Here is a 15,863-nt window from a genome sequence, read left to right as displayed (position 1 = left end):
AAGAGAGAAGAGAGAAAAGAGAAAGAGAAAAAGAGAGAGAAAATGAGAGACAGACAGACAGAAAGAAAGAAAGAGAGAGAGGGAGAGAGAGAGAGAGCGAGCGAGAGAGAGAGAAAAGAGACAGACAGACAGAAAAAGAGAAAAGAGAAAAAGAATGAGAGAGAGAAAGAGAAGAGAAGAGAGAAGAGAGAAGAGAGAGAAAGAGAGAAAGAGAGAGAAAGAATGAGAGAGAGAGAAAAAAGAGAGACATAGAAAGAGAGAGAGAGAGACACAGACAGAGAGAAAGAGAGGAGAGAAAGAGAAAAAAAGAGGAAAGAGAGAGAGAAGAATGAGAGAAGAGAAAGAAAAAGAGGAGTGAGAGAGAAAGAGAGAGAGAAGAGAAAGAGAGAGAGAGAAAGAGAGAGATAGAGAAAGAGACCCTTGCAATTTCTAGTTTTAAGGTCTTCCCCTTTCTTTCTCCCCCTCCCCTCTTACTTTTCAGCATGTGACTGCCATCCGGTCGGCGCAGCTGGAAAAACCTGCAATCAAACCACCGGGCAGTGTCCGTGCAAAGATGGTGTCACCGGCTTAACATGTAATCGTTGTGCCAAAGGCTTCCAACAGAGTCGCTCGCCTGTAGCTCCCTGCATTAGTGAGTAAGATAAGCTAAACTTTATTGTCATTTTTGTTACTGTGTGCTCACTGGCCCACATGAAAAGTGAAATCCTGTTGCCTGCTCCCAAAAGAAAGTATACATCTACCCATACATATATATAACACCCATATACACATGCTACCAGTGCTGGGTTGCAGGTGGTACGCCCTGGTACGGGTGTACCAGAGCCTGCCTGGAGCACCGGATGCCATTCTGGTACAGTGCCGGAGGGCCCACCCACTTGCCTGAGCTCCTTACCGGTCTTTTAAGTCTTTGGCACTTCCGGGCAGCGCATGGCACATACAGTGCCTGCGAGACGCTCCGCTAAGCAGAGAGTGTCGTGGAGGCTCACGAAGGCGCTAAAATGCATGTGTGCACTGTGCACACATGTATGCACGCGCTGCATGCATCCATCCATGTGGATGCCACTGGGTCCGTTCCAACCATACCAGTTGGAACGGTATCTGGAACCCACCACTGCATGCTACACACATATATGACATACAGACAGACAGATAGATGCACCCATATACATTTATGTATACATACATTTATAAATACATACAATGTATGGCTGTGAAATTTGGACCATAAGGAAGACTGAGGCCTCCAAAGAAAGGAGGTCTTTGAACTCTGGTGCTGGAGAAGACTCCTGTGAGTCTTTTGGACTGCAAAGTGATCTAACCGGTCAGTCTTAGAGGAGATCAACCCTGAATGCTCTTTAGAAGGCCAGATCCTGAAGAGGAAACTCAAAGACTTTGGTCACCTAATGAGAAGGAAGGACTCCCTGGAGAAGAGCTTCATGCTGGGAACAATGGAGGGGACGACAGAGAAAGTGGTGTCTGGATGGGGTCACTGAAGCAGTCAGCGTGACCTTGAATGGACTCCAGAGGATGGTAGAGGACAGGAAGGCCTGGAGGAACATTGTCCATAGGGTCACAATGGGTTGGACACGACTTCGCAACTAACAACAACAATACATTTATATATATACATATACATATCAATCACTGTCCATTTTGACTACATAACAGAAAGAGGAAACTTGAAAGTTCACAAGGTTGATGCTATATGGAACGAAAGTATGAATTTGGATGTTCTGCTTCAGATATTACGAAGCTCTCTCCCAGAAGGTAAGAAGGAAAACAGGTCATGAAAGAATGTGTAGCATCCCAGATGATACTGTAAACCCTGGTCGAGTATCGCTTACGTGCCATATCCTGGACAGAAGGAAGCAAAGTACCAATAATCTTTTCTACTGTCCTCACCACTCTCTGCATTGCCTCCCTGTCTGAAGCAGTAATGCTTCCAAACAAGACTGTAATGCAATATGACAGGATGCTCTCGATTGTCTCTCTACAGAAAGTGGTAAGGACAGGGGAAGGAAGATGTACTTTTCTAGTGCTGGTATATATTCTGCATGTTTTTCATGCCACGCTTGGAAGGAAAAAATAAACTTTTCTATCCTTGAAGGAGCAAAGAATGTGATTTATTATTGATTAATTGATGTCTGAAACAAATTTAGGTGGCCACTCGACTCACACATAGGAGATTTCAGACTTTCAACATTTAAAAATCCAAAAATATATATAAAACAACCTATCTACCCTCCCCATGGCAACAACAACACAATCAAATCAACTACTTGATGGGATGTCTCTGCATTCCTGATCTGCTGACAAAAATCACAGTTTTAGGGCTTTTCAGAAAATCTACAAATATTCTTTTTTATCAGTGTCACGCAGCAAATTAACTCAGTGTTCGAATTAACTCATTTTCCAGATTTTCAGAATGAACCACGCATTCACCAATGAAATTAGCTAAAGCCAGAGGTGGGTTGAGCCCGGTTCAGCCCGGATTGGGTGAACCAGTAGTAGCAGCAACAGGATGCTCTGTCCACTTGCCCAGACACTTCTGCGCATGCACAGAAGCAGTGTGCACACGTACACACACGAACACAAGCAAACCGGTAGTAAAAAATTAGAAACCAACCACTGGCTAAAGCCCTCTCCAAAACCTAAGTTTGACATTAAGTTTTTTTTAAAAATCAAACTAACCGTGATTAGAATATTGTCAAAATATAGTCATGGGGTCTTTAACTGGTAGTTTGTTGTATGAATCCAGCCACTGGGATTGCAAATTAGTAAAGTGGAGTCCACCTGCCAGACATCTGCTGCTGTTAAATCATTGTCTTTTAAATGTAAAAAAAACAGTCTGTGGTTTATAAAATTTGGGGTTAACTTTCATGTAAATTTTGGAAGAAATATTGTGGCCTGCCAGTGGCCAGCAGAGCTGGCAGCAGATTCAGACAATGAGGAGGTTGGGGAGGAACCTGGGCCAGTCCTGGAGTCTGGGGAAGGCTCGGATGAGGGCTCTGTGTCAAAGGCAGAGGGGGGCCAGAACCGTCTGACAGTTATCAGCTGCCTTCAGAGTCGGAGATCATGGGGCAGACGAACAGCTGGAGCCTGTTCCTTATGTGTGCATGCACAGTTGCCAAAGGGAACAGCTAAAGAACAGGTTGACGTGGAAGTAAGGCCACAAGTGGAGGATGAATGGCCCCTGCCAGAGGAAAAAAAGAGGAGAGAAAGGGGAGTGGAATTTGCAGGAGACGATTAGTTCGCTTAATTGGTTTGTGACTCTCCGAGACTCCTTGCCAAGTTCTGCAGAGATCAGTCTGTCAGCCTCTCCAAGCCAGATAAGGTCTGTGACTGTAAATCCTCCCTTGAAAGACTTTGCTGGATGTGAATGAGCAGAATTCACAGTCAATTAATAAAATGAGGTTTTGTCGGGACCAGGAGTTTTCTTCATGCTCTCAGGGTGCCTCGGTCAGAACAGAAAACTCAAGTCAACTAAGAAAGCTTTTCACTTTCCCCCCCCCCAGAAATCCCTGTTGTCAACCCAACATCGGTGGTTACCAGCACTGAGGAACCAACAGGTAAGTAATCATTGAATTGCATATTTGAGTACCATATTCTGAGCCACTATACTTCTGAATTCCATTTCTTTCAACCTTTTCCTTAAATCTTCCTCCTTTGTCCCGGGGAAGATATGGTCACCAAGAGTTGGTAGCCCTTTGATGGCATGTTAACCAACAATGGATGAAGGATGAAGTTGTTTGAAGGTTAAATCGTTGCAACTGGATGATTGAGAATCTTTGTCAATATATTGCAATACACTATGGAGAGGAAACCCCTGAGGTTGGTGTCACAGGAGTTGGTACATTCCAACAACTCTTTCTCTAACTCTTTACTCTGACTGATGAGGCTGCCTGGACAGGCAGCAAAACATCTCTCAAACTAACAATAAAAATGTTGGAATTCTTTTATGACACAACCACAGCAGAATTCAGCCAGTAGATGGCAGCGTTTACAAGTTTGGATCTATATGCTCTATGCTCTTTTGTTCCAAGCAGAGTTCCCTGTTACATTTAAACAGTTGAGCAGTAAAGCACATGGTGACTATGTTCTTTGTTTGCTCTGTGGTGCTATATATAAATAGAATTTCTAACAAAAAATTAGCCCAGGCGCAACGATTCAACTATACCTGGATGTTTGAGAATCTTTATCAACATCCATGGATGATTTCATTGTTCTTCCCAAGTTCATACATGATTTATATGCAGCTTTTTCATGACTTGTTGAAACTTTCCATTCCTTCCATTTGTGTTTGTGGAAGGTTTTTTTTGGGGGGGGGGTTGCCCCTTCCAACATTTTTTGTGTCACTGGTGAAGATGTTGGATAGAACCAGCCTAATTCATAACATGTTCTAGAAAGCATTGTACAGGACAGATGGGCCCAGATGTAAAACTGGCATGGAATGGAGGTAACTTGAAACTTCCCACCCTTAGGTTACCGGCAGGAATTTACACATTCATGAAACATTACAAAAAGAACATTTTTGTGGGACTGCGCATTGAGATTTCTTTCAAGTGCAGTTTCACCAAGGTCTTGGTACAATTATGCAGGCAAAGAAGTCTGCAGGCCCAAAACTCCTGAAGAAAATTGTGTGAATAATCACATTTAGATTTCACTTGTTTACATGTGTTTTGTCAATCACATATGCTCTTTCGGGAACCAAGGGGGAAAAGATGCAAGAACTTAAGAAAGTATGCATGTTCAATTCTGGAATTAATTTTAGAAATTCCCTTCTTTAACATTCCAAAGGAATGGAATGCACGTATAGCGAGGAACAGAAACAGAATGAGGGAATTATTGTATTCTACCAATGGCAAACCTATTCTTCCAAAAACAGGTTCCAGTCTATAAAATTGCACCACACAGATGAAGGTGGGAGAAGCCACCAAGTTCAGGAAACTCCAGGTTTTGTAAAGACATATGGAAAGGGTTTAGGAAGCTCTCCCTTCCCAAAACTGAGCTGGAGAGAAGATAATGCCGAGAGGATTGAGAATGTGAGAATGATAGGAAATCGGAAGAGAAGCATGGAATCTCCTCAAAAGTAGGGTAGAGTAGAAGTTGATAGGAATTGGATGTCATGTGCAAAACTTCAGGTCCACATGTGAAGGTCCAATTAAATGGATTTATTGTTACTTATGCCTACACACTGGAATCTTCTCAGCTAAGGTTTAGCACCAGGGGTGGGCTGCTATGAGTTCGCCTGGGTTCAAGAGAACCCATAGCTAACGTTATGGCTGGTTTGGAGAACCTCCAAATCCCACCTTGGCTGGCGCCTTCCACTCCACTTCTCCCAGAAGTCTCCATGTGGTCCATTTTGGATGCGAGGTAAGTGCAGGGCCTGTGTGGAGGCTCAGGGAGGGGGGAAAACAGGCCTCCCAGAAGTTTTGGAAGGCCAAAAATGGATCTGTTTCCGACCTCCAGAAGGTCTCCGGAGGTCGGGGAGGCAGTTTTCACCCTCCCAGAGGCTCAAGGAAAGTCTCCCAAGCCTGGGGAAGGCAAAAATGCACCTCCCTCACCCCGTGGTGCATGAGGCCAACTAGGCCATGCCCACCATGGCCACGCTCACCATGGCCACACCAACCCAGCAACTAGGCAGACAACCAATTGCTGAAATTTTTGAAGCCCATCCTTGGTTAGCACCTTCTGTTAGACAAGGGTCAACAGAATTCAAAGGGGTTGAATTTTGCTCACTTGTGACTACATAGAAATCCTAGACTGATCCCTCTTTTAACTCCATCCCCAGCTTCTGCCACTCCTTCCCTTACCACGTCTTACTTACAGTTTCTGCAGGCAGAAGGAATCCCACAATGTTTAGTTGTGGGGTGACGTAGAGTGCAACTGTTGTTCAGGATGGGCTCCGTGGTATTTCTTCATGTTGCACACAATTAATAGAGATAACAGAACTGGAGGACGGTTGTACAGTTTGGGGGTGTGGAATTTCGCCCCCGTTTCTTTGTTTTTTCCTGGAAATCCACAATTGTGCTACAGTTTTGCCACTGAAGTTGGGCCAACTCTTGGGCGATAATGACCTACTGTCCGTAGACACCCAACCTCCCTCATGTTGCTGTTCTCTCAATCCATCATCCCACCCAATCAATGCTCAGCAGATATTTTCTGTTGGTTCCCCTCCATAGAAATCTGCTGAAATTTCCATGCTAAAACTAAATCTATCACCAGGTTTGTCTGGAAGGATGAAAATGGCCAGGTTTCTCTCCACTATTTTTTTCCCCCGTCAATGTAAAACAATGTTTTAAATCCTCTTTATTTTTGGAAAATGACCAAAGAACTCAATAAAGCGTCCATAGATTGTTTTCTTTCTTTCCGATTTTCTTCCAAAGGGGGGAAAAAAAACCCAGTCAGCAAATTCCCTTAATACCAGGCAGCAGAGAAACTCTTGGTCTCTGAAACTTGGCAGAGGCAAAAACATAGAATGCAATAACAGAGTTGGAAGGGACTTTGGAGGTTTTCTAGTCTAACCTCTGCTTGAGCAGGACACCCTATACCCGTTGATGGCGAACCGATGGCACGCGTGTCACATCTGCCACACGGAGCCATACTTGAGGGCATGTGAGGCATTGTCCTATGTCAGCTGCAGCACACATGCACGCACTGGCCAGCTGATTCTCGGCCTTCCGGAGCACCAGAGGAGGCTGTTTTCACCCTCCCCAAGCTTCAGGAAAACCTCCAAAGTCTGGGGATGGCGAAAAACGGGCCCAACGGAAGTCTGGAGGCTTCCGTGAGGCCTGCATGCATGTGTGGGATGCAGCATGGAGGGGTATTATGCACGCATGTGCGGGGGGGGTATTGCATTATATGTGTGGGCATGTACATGCATGCTATTGCTTCTGTGCACGCCCTTTTGGGAACTTATACCATTCCAGAAAAGTGGCTGTCCAGTCTTTTCAGGAAATTTCTCCTTTGTTCTAAGTTGCTTCTCTCCTTGATTAGTTTCCATTCATTGCTTCTTGTCTTGCCTTCTGGTGCTTTGGGGAATAGTTTGATCCCCTCTTCGCGGCAGCCCCTGAGATATTGGAACCCTGCTATCATGCCTCTCCTGGTCCTTCTTTCGCACATACAAAATGTTTCACAAAGAAGCATGCTTTTGGTGACAGCTACATGTTAGCTTTCTGAGGCCTCGAATGCTCTTAATCCCCATCGTATCTTCTCATGCACGAGGGGACAGACAAGTGCAAACATACAGGTTCTCAGGGAAAACCCATGCACAATTTAAACACAAACACTTGTGCCGTTTTCTGCAAAAGAATTACAGAGTAATTCTTCAATAGAAGAACCTTAGGTGAAAACACATGCTAATAAGGACCAGCAGTAGAATGATGCTCAAGAATTACTACTGCAATGTGCTCTACATGGGGCAGCCCTTGAAGAGCATTCGGAGACTTCAGCTTGTCCAGAATGCAGCCACGCGAGCGAGTGGGTGCGCCTCGGTTCACCCACGTAACACCTATCCTCCGCGAGCTGCACTGGCTGCCTATTGGTCTTCGGATATGCTTCAAGGCGCTAGTCGTCACTTATAAAGCCCTTCATGGCATTGGACCTGGGTACTTGAGAGACTGCCTGCTGCCAATTGCCTCCAATAGACCGATTAGATCCCACAGATTAGGCCTCCTCCGAATTCCATCCGCTGGCCAATGCCGACTGGCGACTACCCGGAGGAGAGCCTTCTCTGTGGCTGCTCCGACCCTTTGGAACGAGCTCCCTGTGGAGATTCAAACCCTCACCACCCTCCAGGCCTTCTGCAAAGCCCTTAAAACCTGGCTGTTCCGACAGTCCTGGGGCTAAAGAGCTGTTGCCCCCCCTCTCGAATGGTATGACTGTTGTGTGCTTTTAAATTGTGTATTGTTCTGTTCGTCTTTTTTATCCCTTATCTGTGTCCCCCTTCCCTGACTTGGATTGTGAGCCGCCCTGAGTCCCCTTCGGGGAAAGGGGCGGCATATAAATGCAATAAATTCAATTCAATTCAATTCAATTGCCACTATGTAGGCATTTATTGATTGCAGTAATATTGCTTGCCCCAAAGATTAGAACTATGCCCATTGTTAAAACACTGCAAAACATGGCATCTTGACTGGGTGTCGTAGAGGGGCATTTTCTTCCTTCCTTTGGAGTGTTGCAGAGGTCTTCAGGTCTTCTGGTTTCTCTTCAGATGGTATAAATCTTTCGCCTTTTCAGGAAAGATTAATCCAGTGGTGGGATTCAGCCAGTTCGCACCTATTTGGGAGAACCAGTTGTTAACTTTCTAAGCAGTTTGGAGCAGTGGTGAAATTCAAATTTTTTAGTACCGGTTCTGTGGGCGTGGCTTGGTGGGCGTGGCAGAGGGAGGATACTGCAAAATCCCCATTCCCACCCTACTCTGGGACCAGCCAGAGGTGGCATTTGCCGGTTCTCCGCACTACTCAAAATTTCCGCTACCGGTTCCCCAGAACCTGTCAGAACCTGCTGAATTTCACCCCTGGTTTGGAGAACCAGTTGTTGGAAGAATCTCCTTCTGGTGTTTTTCTCTTTACAGGGCTAACCCTATAAGGGAGGCCATACATACTTTGGGTTCCATTTGTGGAAGTGCCACTGCTTCCAGATGTTGTATTATGACTTCCAGTATATCTAAGCTAGGGAAGCGGTGGCTCAGTGGCTAAGACACTGAGCTTGTCGATCAGAAAGGTTGGCAGTTCGGTGGTTCGAATCCCTAGCACTGTGTAATGGAGTGAGCTCCTGTTATTTGTCCCAGCTTCTGCCAAGCTAGCAGTTCAAAAGCATGTAAAAATGCAAGTAGAAAAATAGGGACCACCTTTGGTGGGAAGGGAACAGCATTCCGTGCACCTTCGGCATTTAGTTCTGCCAGCCACGGAGATGTCTTCAGACAGCAATGGCTCTTTGGCTTTGAAACACCCCCTAGAGTTGGGAACGACTAGCATATGTGCGAGGGGATTCTTTACCTTTACCTTATATCTAAGCTACAAATATTATCCTTTATTGATGTTTGATTCACATGTATCCAGATGTTGCTCAAACAGTAGGGTCAGGGGAAGAAGAAACAGGTAGTCCTCAACTTATAACCATTCATTTAGCAATCATTCAAATTTACAACAGTACTGAAAACCAGAGACCAATGATTTTTCCTCCCAATTATGACAGTCTTAGCATCTCCACTGTCAAATGATCAACATCTGAGCACTTGACACAGTTTTAATAATTGTTTTCTGGGTCAAGAATCTGATTTTACTCGCTTCTTACATAAAAAATTCTGAATCACATTACTTCTTCTGAACTTCTATCGTTCTTCAACTTGCCAGGGACGGGGTGGGGAATGAAATTATAAGATTTTGTCTATGGACTGTGGGAGCCTGAACCTCACCCAGGTCACTATTGCAGGTATTATTTATAATTGGACAATGTGTGAACACCCAGGGATGGGGGGAAAGGTTGTTGTTTAACTAAGTGAGCATTTGTGCAGGAAAAACCAGAGCTGGTTTTGCTTCTGCAGTTCTGAGATGGTGTATCTAATAAAGTTATACTTTTGGGAGTTCAAAGATCCCAAGAGTGTCTGCATCTTTTGGGTTCGCTAATCAGACTGTTGACATTTATTGCCCCCAATTTGATATCAAGGTGTAGAGTTCAGAATCAGCTATGAAACATACCCTTTCCTTCTTCTCTTCTTCAGACTTTTAAATGATGGGTGTTTTCTATATCCACCAAGAGGCACTGAAAAAAATGCCTCTCCAGTAGATTAAAGTTGAATGGTCCATTTATGTTTGGCTTACAATTGTATATTGCCACTTAAAGGGCATTATTAGGATATAGGCAGTAGTGGGTTTCAAAAAATGTTCGAACCTACTCTGTGGGTGTGACTTCCTTTGTGGGAGTGGCTTGCCGGCCATGTGACCTGATGGGAGTGGCTTTCTGGCCATGTGTTTCTTTCTTTCATTCTTTCTTTCTCTCTCTCTCTCTCCTTCCTTTTGTGTCTCTGTCCCTTTTTCCTTTTTTTCTTTAATCCTCTCTCACTTTTCTTTCTTTTTTTTTTTCTTTTCTTTCTTTCTTTCTCTTTCTCTCTCTGTGTGAGTCTGTCTGTCTGTGTTTGTGTGTGTGTGTGTGTGTGTGTGTGTGTGTGTGTGTGTTTTGGAACCTCTTCTGTAGATGTGGCCTGCTTTCTGGTGGAACCTCTTCTAACCGGTTCGGTAGATTTGACGAACCGGTTCTACCGAACTGGTGCAAACTGGTAGGAACCCACCTCTGGATATAGGTGAAGATAAGCCATGGATCAACTCTCCTGGGCTACAAAAATAAAGACCCAATCTCCAGGGAGGGTGTTATAATTTAGGCTTTGAGCACCTGTTTTGTAACATTAGGGATGGGATTAAAAATGTGGCCGTTATAAAGCTTTCCGACCATCTAGAGAGACGGTGGAGCAGAAAATCATGCAAAGCTACCACGTCCTCCCACGCCTGGGCTGTTAGGTACCGCAAGGAGGGACATCAAAGAAGGAATATGTCAGGAAAAGGGTGGAAGCGAGGTATCGGTTTCAGTAAATCGTCCTTCCAGGTTACATTCCAAAAAGAACACATGCAAATTTTGTCAGAATGTACACTGAGGCTCTTACAAGAGTTTTGGTTGGAAAAATATAAAACAAACTGAGTGAGGAGCTTTGGTAAATTCAGCGGAGGAAGTCTGCTAAGTAGTCGGCAGATTTATCTGTGGTTTTTTGCTACACACCCTGCTCCTTGTTCCTGTTGCTTTTTGCCAAATGTTCCCAAATATTTCTTCCTTCCTTCCGTCTCTCTCTCTCCTTTCTCTCTCTCCCTCCCTCTCTCTTTCTCCCTCTCTCTTCTCCCCCTCTCCCCTTTTTAACCCACCAACCTGGATATGGGGTTGTGGCCCGCCAGTGGCCAACAGATCTGGCAGCAGATTCGGACAGTGAGGAGGTTGGGGTGGAACATGGGCCAGTCCTCCCCCCCTCTTCTTTCTCTCTCTCTCTTTCTCTCTCTCCCCCTCTCCCCTTTTTAACCCACCAACCTGGGTATGGGGTTGTGGCCTGCCAGTGGCCAGGAGATCTGGCAGCAGATTCAGACAATGAGGAGGTTGGGGAGGAACATGGGCCAGTCCTGGAGTCTGGGGAAGGCTCCGATGAGGGCTCTGTGTCAGAGGCAGAGAGCGGGCCAGGGCCGCCTGACAGTTATCAGCTGCCTACCGAGTCAGACATCAGTGAGGCAGACAAACAGCTGGAGCCTGTTCCCATGCACATGCGCAGAGTTGCCAGATGAAGGGAACAGCTAAAGAACAAGGGTCGACTTGGGAGGAAGGCCACAGGTGGACGGTGAATGATCCCTCCTAGAGGAAATAAAAGAGGAGCAAAAGGGGAGTAGAGTTTGCAGAGACAATTACTTAATTGGTTCGTGATCAGTGGCGACTTGCCAATTTTTTTCTTTTGCGCATGTACAGAAACGTCCGGGGGTGGGTGGGCAGAGCCTCCTTCCACCGCTACCACCGGTTTGCCCAATCCGGGCTGAACCAGGAGCAACCCACCTCTGTTCGTGACTCTCCGAGACTCCTTGCCAAGTTCTGCAGATATTGGCCTGTCAGCTCTCCAAGCCAGATAAGGTCTGTGACTGTAAATCCTCCCTTGAAAGACTTTGCTGGAGGTGAATGAGCAGAATTCACAGTCAATTCATAAAAAGGTTTTTTGTCGGGACAAGGAATTTGCTTCGTGCTCTTGGGAAACCCAAGTCAGAACAGTGAGGTTCAATTCTCAGTAAGCTTTGTTTGCACATGAGAGCAAGAAACAATCTCAAATTAATCAGCAGAGAAGTTGTAGATGAGGAGTCATTTGTAACAAGGCCCAAGGAATCAAGACACACCACTGGAATGCTTGTTGGATCGTTCCCCAAGCAGATTATGAGCAGCTGCCTGTAGTCTCTTGAAATGCGAGAATTACATTGTCCAATAGTGATTAGCCAACTCTTCAAATCCAGTTGCTGTTTCTTGTTGACATGTGTGTCAGAGAACGAGTGTTTTGAATAACCCGATTTGGCAACGACGTCGCCCAAAGCGTCTTCCATTGCAGACAATTGTTATGTTCTGTTCTCTATGGTTTGCTGCTTTCTTAACATGCTGACATTTAGAAATGGAATTCACTTTAGTAATAAACCCCACTGCGATCTGTTGGGATGGAGCAAGTCAGGTCAACATCATCCCTCCTCACTCAGGTTTAGGCTTTCGTTAAAAGCATCGGCCTTGGTCCTCGGTTGTTCCTCTTGGTCAGGGGTCCGTCCTGACCTAGGCTTCCCAAGATCACGAAGCCGACTCCTCGTCCTGATAAAACCACCTTTATTTAGGTGAAAGGGAATTCCTCTCCAGCAAAGTCCTGGCAAACAGTCTTTCGTGAGATTTCACAACTACAGACCTTGATCAGGCTTGGAGAGCTGCCAGGTCGATATCTTCCAAACACCACGCTGTAGCAGCAATTACTTGGCAAGAAGTCAGGAACAGATCTTCCCCCTAATGAATTGAACTAGTTGTCTCCTGCAAACTCCCCCCCCTTTCGCGCCTCTTTATTCCCTATGGGAGGAGCCATTCATCGTCCACCTGTGTCTTTACTCCTGAATGGGCTCTTGTTCCTTAGCTGTTCTCTTCTCCTGGCAGCTCTGCACCTGCGCATATCGGCAACAGGTTCCAGCTGTTCTTCTGCCCCAATGATCTCCGACTCTGAAGGCAGCTGATAACTGGCATACGGCTCTGGCCCCATCTCTGCCTCCGATGCAGAGCCCTCATCAGAGCCTTCCCCAGACTCCAGGACTGGCCCATGTTCCTCCCCAACCTCCTCACTGTCTGAGTCTGCCACCAGCTCTGCTGGCCGCTGGTGGGCCACAACACAAACATGAGCTGAGGTGGCGCAGTGGTTAGGGTGCAGTACTGCAGGCCACTTCAGCTGACTGTTATCTGCAGTTCAGCGGTTCTAATCTCACCGGCTCAAGGTTGACTCAGCCTTCCATCCTTCCGAGGTGGGTGAAATGAGGACCCAGACGGTGGGGGCGATATACTGACTCTGTAAACCGCTTAGAGAGGGCTGAAAGCCCTATGAAGCGGTATATAAGTCTAACTGCTATTGCTATTGCTAGTGCTATGGCAACCTTTAAGACCAGGGGGGTCTTCAAACTGTAAGACTTGTGGACTTCAACTCCCAGAATTCCCCAGCTACCATGGGAAATTGAAGTCCACAAGTCTTAAAGTTGCCAAGTTTGAAGGCCCCACAAGATTAGCTTGGCAATTTTTAAGACTTGTAGACTTCAACTCCCGGAAGTCCCCAGCCAGCAATGATTCTGGAAGATTAAGTCTACAAGTCTTAAAAGTTGCCAAGTTTTGAGACCCCTGCTCTTGGCAGATCCAAGGAAGTGAGGGAGCCGATGAGAACAGAAAATATTAGGGAGCAGAGAAGATACTGGGACCATGAACCCTTCAAGTCCCTGGTCATAGTGGAAGGTTCTTAATTCCAGCCAGTTGGCTCCTATCCAGAGACGAGAGAGGGGCCTCTTGACCTTGGAAAGTACCTTGAGGTGGCCTTGATGGAGTTCTGGTCCTCCCCCCCTTCTCCCCCCTTCTTTCTCTCCCCCACCCAATACAACCAGCCATTTCATCTCTCGAGCTTAAGCCCACAGCAGGTGTGTCAGATTCTTTGAAGGACATAGTAACAGAGCTCTGTTTGTTTCAAGAGTTCCATTTTTCAGGTGTTCCAACCCTTCCAGCAAATGCCCCAATTTTCAAGCTACCCCTCCTTGTAGACAACCCCAACGTTGCTTTTTGGTCTCCTCCTGTTCCTCATCGACCCTCCGTATGTTTCCAAAATAACCTTTACACTCAGTAGCCGCCTGATGAGGGAGGGAGGGACAGCCTTCATATGATTTTATTTTATTGGTTCGGTTTTTATTTTCTTTACTTTGACCCTTTGATTTTGCTTTAAGCTCCTACATGTAAAGGTGAAGGTTCCCCTTGCAGATAAGTGCTAGTCGTTCCTGACTCTAGGGGGCATTGCTCATCTCTGATTCTAAGCCAAAGAGCCAGCGCTGTCCGAAGACATTCTCCGTGGTCATGTGGCCGGCATGACTCAACACCGAAGGCGCACGGAACACTGTGTCCCTATTTTTCTACTTGCATTTTTTTACGTGCTTTCGAACTGCTAGGTTGGCAGAAGCTAGGACAAGTAACGGGAGCTCACTCCGTTATGCGGCACCAGGGATTCAAACCGCCGAACTGCCGACCTTTTGATTGACAAGCTCAGCATCTTAACACTGAGCCACTGCGTCCTAGTTCCTAGTCTACTCTTAAGGCAACACCCAGGCCGTGTATTAGAGATTATATGAATAATTCCAAACTTAAACAAGCATTAAAAATAAGCAAAGGAGCAGAGTTAATTATCTCTGGGAAAAAAACGAAGTTAAGTTCAGCCCTAGTTCAAACCGAGACTTTAGGCTGAGCAGCAAAATTTGCCGAGTAGGAATCTTGACTAAGAGAAAGGTCATTGGGCCTATTTTCCTTCCTTTATTTATTTAACTTTATTTGTTTTATGGCAAGTTTGGAGGGAAAAAAATACACAAACACAGAGAAAGACACCAATTCATTACCGTCCAAAATACAAAAAACCCCACAAACTATAAACAAATGTTTAAAAAGAAGAGGATGCAACAAGAACGAAAGAAACAAAAACAAATCAATGGCAAAGGCAAAAAAGAAGAGGGAAAGAGGGGGAAGTAAATTATAAACAAGTTAAGCGTGATTGCTCATGAAATCGGCACCAAAAGAAAATATACTGTATCGTATATATTTTTCAGAGGGACCTCGTGGCTCAGTGGCTAAGACACTGAGCTTGTCGATTAGAAAGGTCGGCAGTTTGGCGGTTCGAATCCCTAGCGCCGCGTAACGGAGTGAGCTCCCATTACTTGTCCCTGCTTCTGCCAACCTTGCAGTTCAAAAACACGTAAAAATGCAAGTAGAAAACAGGATCCACCTTTGGTGGGAAGGGAACAGCATTCTGCGCCTTCGGTGTTGAGTCATGCTGGCCACATGACCACAGAGACATTTTCGGACAGCGCTGGCTCTTTGGCTTTGAAACGGGGATGAGCACCGCCCCCTAGAGTCTGGAATGACTAGCACACATGTGTGAGGGGAACCTTTATCTTTACGACAGGATCATAAACCTTTCTTACCATTTCATGTGATCCAATCTGCACGTGCTTATGTGGACTCCATAGCTATGGGCCATCATGCCCAGCTTCTCATGCCAGTTTTGCTCTCCCAGTGCTGGCCAAGTGCCCAAGCCCATCACAGGTTCCCCCAATGCTCTATGTCACATCCCCTAATCCAGTTCCTGCACGAACAGTCCTGAAGGAATTCACCAGTAAAAAGGCTTGTAGCCGTAACACCTAATTAAGTTACATCTCTCTTAAAACAAAAATATTCCTGTCCAAAAACACTAAAGGAAAGGGGGGGGAAAAAGCAGGAGAAATAAACCAGATGTGCAAAACTTGCTCGGTCTTTCTCTTTTATATTGTGCAAACAGAGACAGGCATAGAAAGGCGATGCCAAATTGGGCTGGTGAAAATATTTCAACAAAGTTAATGGAAGCCAAAACCAAGAGATCTTAGCTATGGCAATTTGCCCTATTTTCTTTTCTTTTTATAAGAATGGCATGGCATAGGGTAGGGTAGGGTAGGGTGGAGTGGAGTGGAGTGGAGTGGAGTGAAGTGGAGTGGAGTAGAGTAGAGTAGAGTAGAGTAGAGTAGAGTAGTTGGAAGGGACTTTGGAGGTCTTCT

At 45.6% G+C, this 15,863-nt stretch overlaps 1 protein-coding gene across 1 annotated transcript in view; it reads left to right on the top strand.

The window, feature by feature from the left end:
- Nucleotides 1–491: 491 nt before the first annotated feature.
- The window catches only part of LOC116517342 (netrin-3-like), a 40,313-nt gene continuing 24,941 nt past the window's right edge, over nucleotides 492–15,863 (top strand). The window contains exons 1-2 of the mRNA XM_032230237.1: nucleotides 492–631; nucleotides 3,516–3,569. The gene's annotated coding sequence lies outside the window, so the exon portion shown is untranslated. The remainder of the gene's footprint in view (nucleotides 632–3,515; nucleotides 3,570–15,863) is intronic.

This window comes from Thamnophis elegans, chromosome 14 (genome assembly GCF_009769535.1).
Source record: "Thamnophis elegans isolate rThaEle1 chromosome 14, rThaEle1.pri, whole genome shotgun sequence".
NCBI lineage: Eukaryota > Metazoa > Chordata > Lepidosauria > Squamata > Colubridae > Thamnophis > Thamnophis elegans.
The sequence above is the reverse complement of the archived record's forward strand: the minus strand, read 5'-3'. Positions and strand labels throughout refer to the sequence as shown.